The sequence below is a fragment of the Oncorhynchus nerka genome, linkage group LG17, assembly GCF_034236695.1.
Source record: "Oncorhynchus nerka isolate Pitt River linkage group LG17, Oner_Uvic_2.0, whole genome shotgun sequence".
In the NCBI taxonomy this organism is placed as follows: Eukaryota; Metazoa; Chordata; class Actinopteri; order Salmoniformes; family Salmonidae; genus Oncorhynchus; species Oncorhynchus nerka.
The window spans coordinates 26,450,030-26,459,050 of NC_088412.1; positions in this window are offsets into that span (position 1 = coordinate 26,450,030).

Here is a 9,021-nt window from a genome sequence, read left to right on the forward strand (position 1 = left end):
CCCTCAATGTGAGCAAGACAAAGGAGATGATCGTGGACTACAGGAAAAGCTGGGCCGAACAGGCCCCCATTAACATCGATGGGGCTGTAGTGGAGCGGGTCAAGAGTTTCACATCACCAACGAAATATCCACATCACCAACGAAATATCATGGTCCAAACATACCAAGACAGTCGTGAAGAGGGCATGACAAAACCTTTTCCCGCTCAGGAGACTGAAAAGATTTGGCATGGGTCCCCAGATCCTCAAAAGCTTCTACAGCTGCACCATCGAGAGCATCCTGACAGGTTGCATCACCGCCTGGTATGGCAACTGCTCGGCATCTGACCGTAAGTCGCTACAGAGGGTAGTGCGAGCGGCCCAGTATATCACTGGGGCCAAGCTTCCTGCCATCCAGGACCTATATATTAGTCGGTGTCAGAGGAAAGCCCATAAAATTGTCAGAGACTCCAGTCACAGTTTTCTCTGTTACCGCACTGCAAGTGGTACCGTAGCGCCAAGTCTAGGACCAAAAGACACCTCAACAGATTCTACCCCAAGCCATTAGACTGCTGAACAATTCGTAAAAATCGCCACCGGACAATTTACATTGACACCCCCCCTCTTGTACACTGCTGCTACTCGCTGTTTGTTTGTTACCTATGCATCGTCACTTCGCTCCCACCTACATGTACAGATTTCCTCAATTAGCCTGTACCCCTGCACACTGACTCTATACCGGTGCCCCCGTATATAGCCTCTGTATTGTTATTCTTGTTGTGTTACTTTTTTTGAAAACTTTTTTTTTTAGCCTACTTTTTAAATGTTTTGTTCTTCTTGAGCTGCGCTGTTGGTTAAGGGCTTGTAAGTAAGCATTTCACAGTAACGTCTACACTTGTTGTATTCGGCGCATGTGGCAAATAAAGTTTGATTTGATTTGACAGGCTTGTTTTATTATGTTCTCTTGGGCTGAATCAGTAGACTGTAATTTGCTGTCTCTCTCTGTCACCCTCTCAAGGCCACTCTCTTCCCAGAGCCCACTTCACACATGGCTGTATAGCAGCACAATTGCAGCCTCCCCTAGAGCTTGGCTGATTTTTAGCCCAATTAATGTCAGACTTTATTAGCATGTGATGGAGGGAAAATGTCTTTCTGATGGAGGCCAGACCCTTCCCACAATTTGAGGTCAGCTTGATCCCAGTGGCAGAGGAGAGATGGAAAAATGTATCTGGAATTAGTCCTAGGATTAAGTCAATTATCAAATGAACGCCTTGCCCTGTGCAGCCATGGCAGATGCTAGATCATTGAGAAGGTGTGATGATGGAGAGAGAGTGTGTGGGTACAGGGACAGTGAGTGTGTAGTGAATCTTTCCTTGCTCATGGCCTTCTCCAGGCCAACAAGGTCATCAGAACCAGTGCTATTTGATGCGAGTGCCCAACAGTGACAATTCTACTGATGTCCCTGAGCAGTTTATTTGCCCACAATTGTTGCATACAAAACCTCCTCCTTCCCATATTTGCTGCGACCATCCACTAATGGCAAGTCAGATTTTTCCATAAATCTGAGCAAGTTCTTCTTTGCCTTTTACATTTTTGACAGCATTCCAATGTACAGAACAATTACCTTATGAAAAAAATATCTTAAAAAAGTAAAGATTTTGACTGTACTATTTTACAATGTCAGTTTTTCCCATGGATCCTGTCTGGACTGATAGCAGGGCTTTGCTAGGGAACATATGTCTTTAATCAGCAGAAGTAATTGAAGTAAGTTGGATGAGATGAGTGCTGCATATTTGTTTGGAGGCAGTGCCCCCTGCAGTAAGATTCAAGTACAGGGATATAAGATATCTAAAACAAAGATACAGTATAATTTGCTGTTTAACAGTGATGGGTGAACCATTGAACGTATATGGGTGAACCCAAGAGTTAACCCAATTTGTTGGAGCGACATTTGTGTGCATAAAGAAGTGAAATAACTTGTGATATCGTTAGAATTTACAGTATGTTCATCGTTATTACATTATTCATATCAGGTTTACATGTATAAAGTTCAACCTTTCGTATGGGTTTTAATACAGGAAACCATCCACTTTGTATTTGATTTGAGTTCTCTGTGATTTCGACATGTTCGGAGAAAAGCTATATTTTTTTATTGATCCAATTAATTGATTTTCTTTATAAAAGAAAGAATTGAATAAGTATAACTGATATATTTATAATTGACCACATTTATTATGAGGAGGATTGAAATGATTTTGTTTGGTAGTTACTCTGTATGTTCTCCTTGATACATTGAGCATTTATTCCAATAGATGGCATCAAAACACTAGTCTACAGTACACAGCAATAGTTAGTACAGCTACAGACGGGATGGGTAGGCATCCTTTAGTCTTCTTCACAAGTCCCTCCAGTCTGAAATACAAAACAGTTCACATCAATACGATATATAATAAGTCTTATTCATTTCATTTCTGACATACTTTTAATGGAATAAAATTATTTTTTCAGTCAGTATGTAAACACCTTAATGTATCATGTTCTACCTTTTTTATATGATCTTTTTGACACCAACACATATTTAATTGTGTACAGAAACCACAAAGAAGAGGCAATATCTAATTATATCCTTTTGAAATATTTAATTTGAAGAGACATAAATGTTTCTTATGCACAAGCATATGGGCGGACTGACCATTTTCCCCTTGTGGCCCCCATACAGCCCCCCCCCCCTTGAGACCCTCATCATTATTAGCCAAATAATTTGCAAAAAAACAAAAAAAAAAGACCAGCCCATCTGGCATTTGCCCGAAATGCCAGATGACCAGTCCTCCCATGCACTGGCGTCACCCAATTGTCCTCAAAGAACTGGACACCATGAGAGAAAATATAACATGACTGGGAATACAACTTGCAGTAAATTGGCACTATGTCTTATTGAATCCCATTCTTTAATTGATCATATCTCTCTGTCATTTGATTTATTGAATAAGACATAAGACATAATTTAAGGGATAACATTGATGACCTATAAAGATATCAATATATTAAGTTATCTGAACAACATTATCCTTCATCTTAAGTACTGACTTTGGACCTTTTCAAACCTTTGTAATGTCTGGCTTTGTACTGGGCAGTAGCTTGCTCCTTCCTACAGGCACCCTTCGACAGTACCCCCTCCCACTATAATTAAATGATGATTTAGGACATGTGAGAAGGCCGCCAGGACCAAGAGAAAATAGGTGCTTATTGGAACCCTGAATAAGTGGCCATTTCCATCTCTTGTCTGTATAACAAACCAGTCCTTTTACTCTGTTTCCTGACAAAGGACTAAACTCTCCTGCTGTTGGTTATCTTCTGTATTTTCCTTTATATTAGAATTGTCTAGGTTGAATTGGTATAATGTTTTTGTAGACAAATGCAGGGCTGACTTGAATTATTAAGTAAAAAATGTATATATTTGTTGCACTAAGAATTACAGTCATACTTACTGTATACAGGTCTATATACTGTAGCATACAGTATACATATATTTGTTGAATTATTACATTTGTCTGTATATTTGTAAAAAATAAAAATAAACTATAAAAATACTGATATTGTAGTAAAATAATGGATGGTGGATTCTCTGATTTTTTTATTCATTATATCTACAAGACAGGGTTCCATTTGGTGCTTTTGAAATGTGTAACTTAGCTCAGTGATAATCTTCAGATGTACCGTAGAATAATGGAGACTCATTCTGCTACTCAAGTTTTTGTACTTTCTTCAGAATTAAGCTTGAAGTCTAATTTATAACACTGAAACACAAAAGACTTACCATAATATCTCCCCAAAGGAGAGCAATTGTCTCGATTATTTGGTGATTGAATAGAAGAAGAGAAAAAAACAGCACCAAGCTTTTTAAGTTTGAGGATGTATTGATGGAAACCTATCATTTTACGCAATTAATGTGTGGCTCCAGGAAGAGAATTGATTATAGACAAAAACCGCTCCCTCTAAAAACAATGGCTTTTAATATCCACGCACCTCTCGCAAGACCATCTCTCTAATTATTAACACAAATGTATATTTGAAATCAAGACTGCACTTTTTGTAGAGCCTCAGACACCTTATAGTGAGACTGTCACTCTTAAATGTATAAATGAATATACCTGTGTTTATAGATCATACTAATTTCATAGATTTTTAGTATTATGACCCCCCCAAATTGATTTATTTTGAAAGCTTCAAAAGGCCCTAAAATGTTATAACATTGTTTAGATTTTTAAAGATTTTAAAATACATTGTACATGTATTAGATGTTTTATTTCTTGCTTATTGTCAAGATGGAGTGAGTGTCTCAAATTTCACTGAATTCGATACCAATCCAATTAAATAAATAACAATCTTTATCCTCCAGTTGAAAGTAGAATTTTTGTATTTCTGTACATTTGATTTCTACTGCCAGTGAAGTCACACACCCATGCAAACATGCAACATCTACATCTAACAGTGTAGAGAGAAATGCATTATTTCTTACCCCATTCCAGTGCTTCAGGTTGTCCATACGGATGCGACGGCTGCTTTTCCAGAGGTGTGCCATCGACAGTGAGAGAGAACAGCAGATCTTGTGCACAACGAGTGGAGAGGCCTCAGTGTATTGCAGCCCTGGAGCCGGCTCTCAGCACACGGCTTTCTGACCAGCTGTGCCTCACATTGTTGCCTTTCACTAAGGTTTCCGGTTCACCTGCGCACTGTAAATATGTTTTTTATTCGCATTCTTATTAAGTGATTGTTTGTTTGTGTTTTGATTCATATCATTTTCTCAGATAATTATTGTGATTAATATGCAGTATGTGGGTTCAGAAACACAGTGAAGGATACCTTTTCTAATATCACGATAATTATAGCTTTGCTATATCCACTTTAAAACATTGGTGTTTATATCTACCTAGGACAAAAAAGTTAGGTAGGATTATATATATTGCACATTTGACTTGTTACCTGTTTTTGCTAATTGTTGATTGTTTATTTAATTTCAGTTATCCGTAGCACATGGTGCTAGGACATGTCGTACTGTATTATACTTGAAGTGCATCGGTTGCATATTGTATTTCAAAACTGAGCTGAGCCCTTAGCATATGCTACAGGCAGAGAACAGCTCTGTTGATTCTCATCTGCACTCTTATCTGATAGCCTACATTATGGGTTTATCTGTAAACATGACTGGAGAGACACTTTTGTTGATTTGATTTGGATTGATCCCCCTGGTCCCCCTCATCCCAGTATCCCTGGATCCTTTCAACTTCAAGTTGAAACTTTAATCAACCAGGTTAAGATAAGGTGAGACAACGACACTCTTCTCCAGATTAACCTCCTTTTGCTGAATCTGCCTGGGTCCTCTTGTAGAGGGGTCATTCCCCCTCTTTGCCAGGCCGCCATTATTAAGGGGATCAGAAGGTTGAGCAGCCCCTCTCCCTGCTCTCCCTGCTGGAGAACTGGAGCGTCGCTGCTTGTCTATTTGCCGCTCTCTGGTTCTGACGGCAGAGGTTAAAAAAGCACTTGACTGCCATCCCAGAGGTGCTTTCAATTTAACGAGGAGGGGAGATATCTGTTTCCTCAAATCAATCGCAGTCTTAACTGAACATTGTGGACCATCTGCTTGGGGCTTACCGCCCAGCTTCCCGTCAAATCCCAATATTTGTGGAAGCTGATCCCGGGGCCCTGGAGGCCCGGAGACGAGGGGTTCCCAGAGCTCCTAAGGCACACTGCTCTGGCATGGGCCCTCGGTTGGCCCCACACTCCTTCTCCAGTTCCCTCTCCCCCGCATGTTTGATTAATCACTAAATCTGTGTGGCAAATGGTGGAGACGGCCATCCTTAGAGCACGCGGGGGGGGCAAAATGCACAGCTAATCGCTTTAGCTTTTAGTGCTCCATTGTGTTTACTGGTAATGAGACTGTGATCTCACATCTCTATCCACACCACTTGGTGTTTTTTTTCTACATCGTTAAGTTATTTAAACTTGTTTTGCATATTAATTCATCTGCTCCTCTCAGTCTCATCTTTGCCGTCAGCACCTTGCATCCGTTTCCCCAGGGGCCCTTGGCTCCCCAAGTAATTACATCAGAAGTCATGGGGCAATCCTGTAAGCATAAATTTTAAGCATCTGTTTTTACCTCATTAAGCATGGTTTTCTCTTTTCTTCCCTATTTCATGGAGAGACAGGGACTTGAAAACAACCTGACGCTCAGATTTCAGGCTCAGGTGTCAAACCCTTCCTCGCATTTTCCAGTGCTACATGCTATTAGCTTAGCCAGCCTCAGCAGAGTAGAGCTGCGTGGGAGCTTTAAGTTCAGACGGTCGCCACATCCACATCCGTCTCTGGAGTCGAAGAGATCTTTTAAGCAATTAAAAGCTGTCCTCATGCGAATGTGCCATTTAGCACCCTTGACTCTTGTTTTCCTCTGCCCAAATAACCTTGAGGTTTATCAACTAGCGAAATATGTGATGGGCAGCCTGAGCACAGGTGAAGGTTGGTTGGTAACCAAGGCTATTCGACCTCCCATCTCTGTTTTGTGGCACCATATTATCTTCACCTCTGGACAATCTTCTCCTACTGTAGCGGACTGAACCCATCGTGGGGAAAAGGTTGCTGCCCCTCTGGCATTCTCATGCGTAGCAGCTGCCGCAATCTGTAAACATTTGCGGGAGTGCGACATGATGGGGTGCTATAACACCCTTCACCACCACCAACACCCCCCCCCCCCAAGGATCAAATAATACAGAAGCAAATACACAGTAAGCCAAAGGCTAATAAGGTTAATTTTCATGTAAAAACCTCCACAGTCAAGCGCAGGTCCGGTCAGTGCCCCCCTCAACACCCTCCCCCCTCCCTGGGGAAACACAGCCCAGATGGCATTTTCCTGGAAGCTGTGACCCACAAGGAGCTGGCGGCAGCCGAGTACAAGGTGCATCTTCTCAGCCTAATTAATTTACTATTATAGCACCTGTTTTAGAATAGATAGGCCTGGGAAGGGAAACGCTCCCCAGACGCGGTGGTGGAGCTCGCCAGTAAATGGGTTTGAGCTGATTATATTAAGCTGATGCTTTGATCATCAGAAGGCGTTAAAATGGAAATATGTTTTCACTGGCTGTGGGCCTTGGAAAATAGAGGAGCAGTCTGGGGACGTGGCTGATTACTTTTGACTGAATTCACACAAGCCTCTAAATAAGGGCATCCAGCCTATGAAACACCTTTCTTTTAGAGGTGCATCTCTCCTTTCTCTCCCATCCTGGATCTCTGTCAGGCTCTGCAGTCAGGAGGTTGCTGGTGCTGAAGGCCCTATTTCAGGTTTGTGTTTTCACTAGTGTTTGTCACATCAGTTGTGTAGGATCAAAGGCCCAGGTTTGAATATATTTTTTTAAAGATATAAAGTCTATATATACAGCATGATCATATTTGCCATAATAGGTCATCAATTTATCAAGTTTATAAACTTCAACATTGTCGGTTGGTGGAACTGTCACATGCATGATCATTGGGTTGACACTTTGCATGAGTATGGTTCTCATTAGGTATGTAATGATCTGTTAGGACTGGTCTTATGTCACATTGATAATAACATTATGTAGGCTTTATGTCAGGTCGTGTCAAGTGTTGTCCATTTGTGTTCTTCTGATCCAGTTCAATAAGGCCTTTGTTGTGTTCTGTTGTTTTGCACAGTTCATGTCCATACTCCAATCATCTCTCTCCTCAAGTATCACACTAATCCAAAATGGAGTATAACAAATATTGAGCAAATAAGCATGCTGCTTTAAGTGAAGGCTGGGAATGGGATGGAGGCTGGAGGCTGGGGGTTGGGTTTGTGGGGGATGGAGGTTGGGGGTTGGGTTGGGGGTGGTTGTGGGATGAAATTAAGCATCGATGATGGAATAATAACGGGTGAAACTGGAGCCCTGCTCCAAACACTGCCAGTCTGTAAATGGATTTAGGATATGCTAATCTCGCCTTTTCTCTCACTTCATTCATTTCCACCCCAGTGCCCCTTAAGGATTAACATAATTTATCACCCATGAAATGCCATAAAACTATTTTTGCTTGTAAAAATGCACACCAACATCAGCTCCACTGGCTGACTGACACTGGTCTGCTTAACTGGGCAGGAAGTTCTGTTACCTGTTAATTCTATGAAGGAACAACAGTCCACAATGTGTCTATGTATCATGATCATCTCATTTCACACAGTTTATGTAGTGCATAGTGCTGGGGTAGCACACACCCCCTCAGCCCCCGCATGGCAGGCTCTAGGGGCCCCAGCCCCCGCACCAAAGAAAATTATATTTTGTATTTATTTATTGTCTGGGGCCCCATGAAGGTTGGACCCACAATGTATAGGAGGAGATAGGTGGGTCTTGACAAGAGGACACAACCGAAGGCTTCAGCAAAATATATAATTGAGATATGGGGCCTCTTGTTTGACTTGGGTGGACTCTGTTTTCTTAAAGGCCCATTTTTTATATAAAATAATTTGTGGGTAACAATTGAGTACCTTACTGTAATAGTTTTCCATTAAAATGGAAAAGATTGCTTTTTAGCAAAGAGCAATTTCTTAAGCTAAAATGTTACTAGGATTGTCTGGGAGTAGTCTGAGTGGAGAGGGGAAAACTGAAAATTAGCTGTTACTGGCAGAGAGGTTTGGAACTCTCAATCTTAATGGTCTATGAAATAATTTATGTCACCAGGCAGGACAAAATTCCATCCCACCAAAACAGGCAGAAATTTCAGGCGGTCTTGTGAAACAGCTCTTACACTAAAAAGGCATTAATCATAATTTTCACAATTTCACAGTATTATTCCAACCTCATAGTGTGGAAATATATATACAACACATGAAAATCAGGTTTTTGACTGCACTGGACCTTTTAAAAATAACATTTTTCTCTCAGCACCATGGCAAAATGTGTAGAAAAGCATGAGATTAGCTATAAAACTACACATTTCTCTCTGCCCCATGGCACCATGGCAAAATGTGTAGAAAAGCATGAGATTAGCTATAAAACTA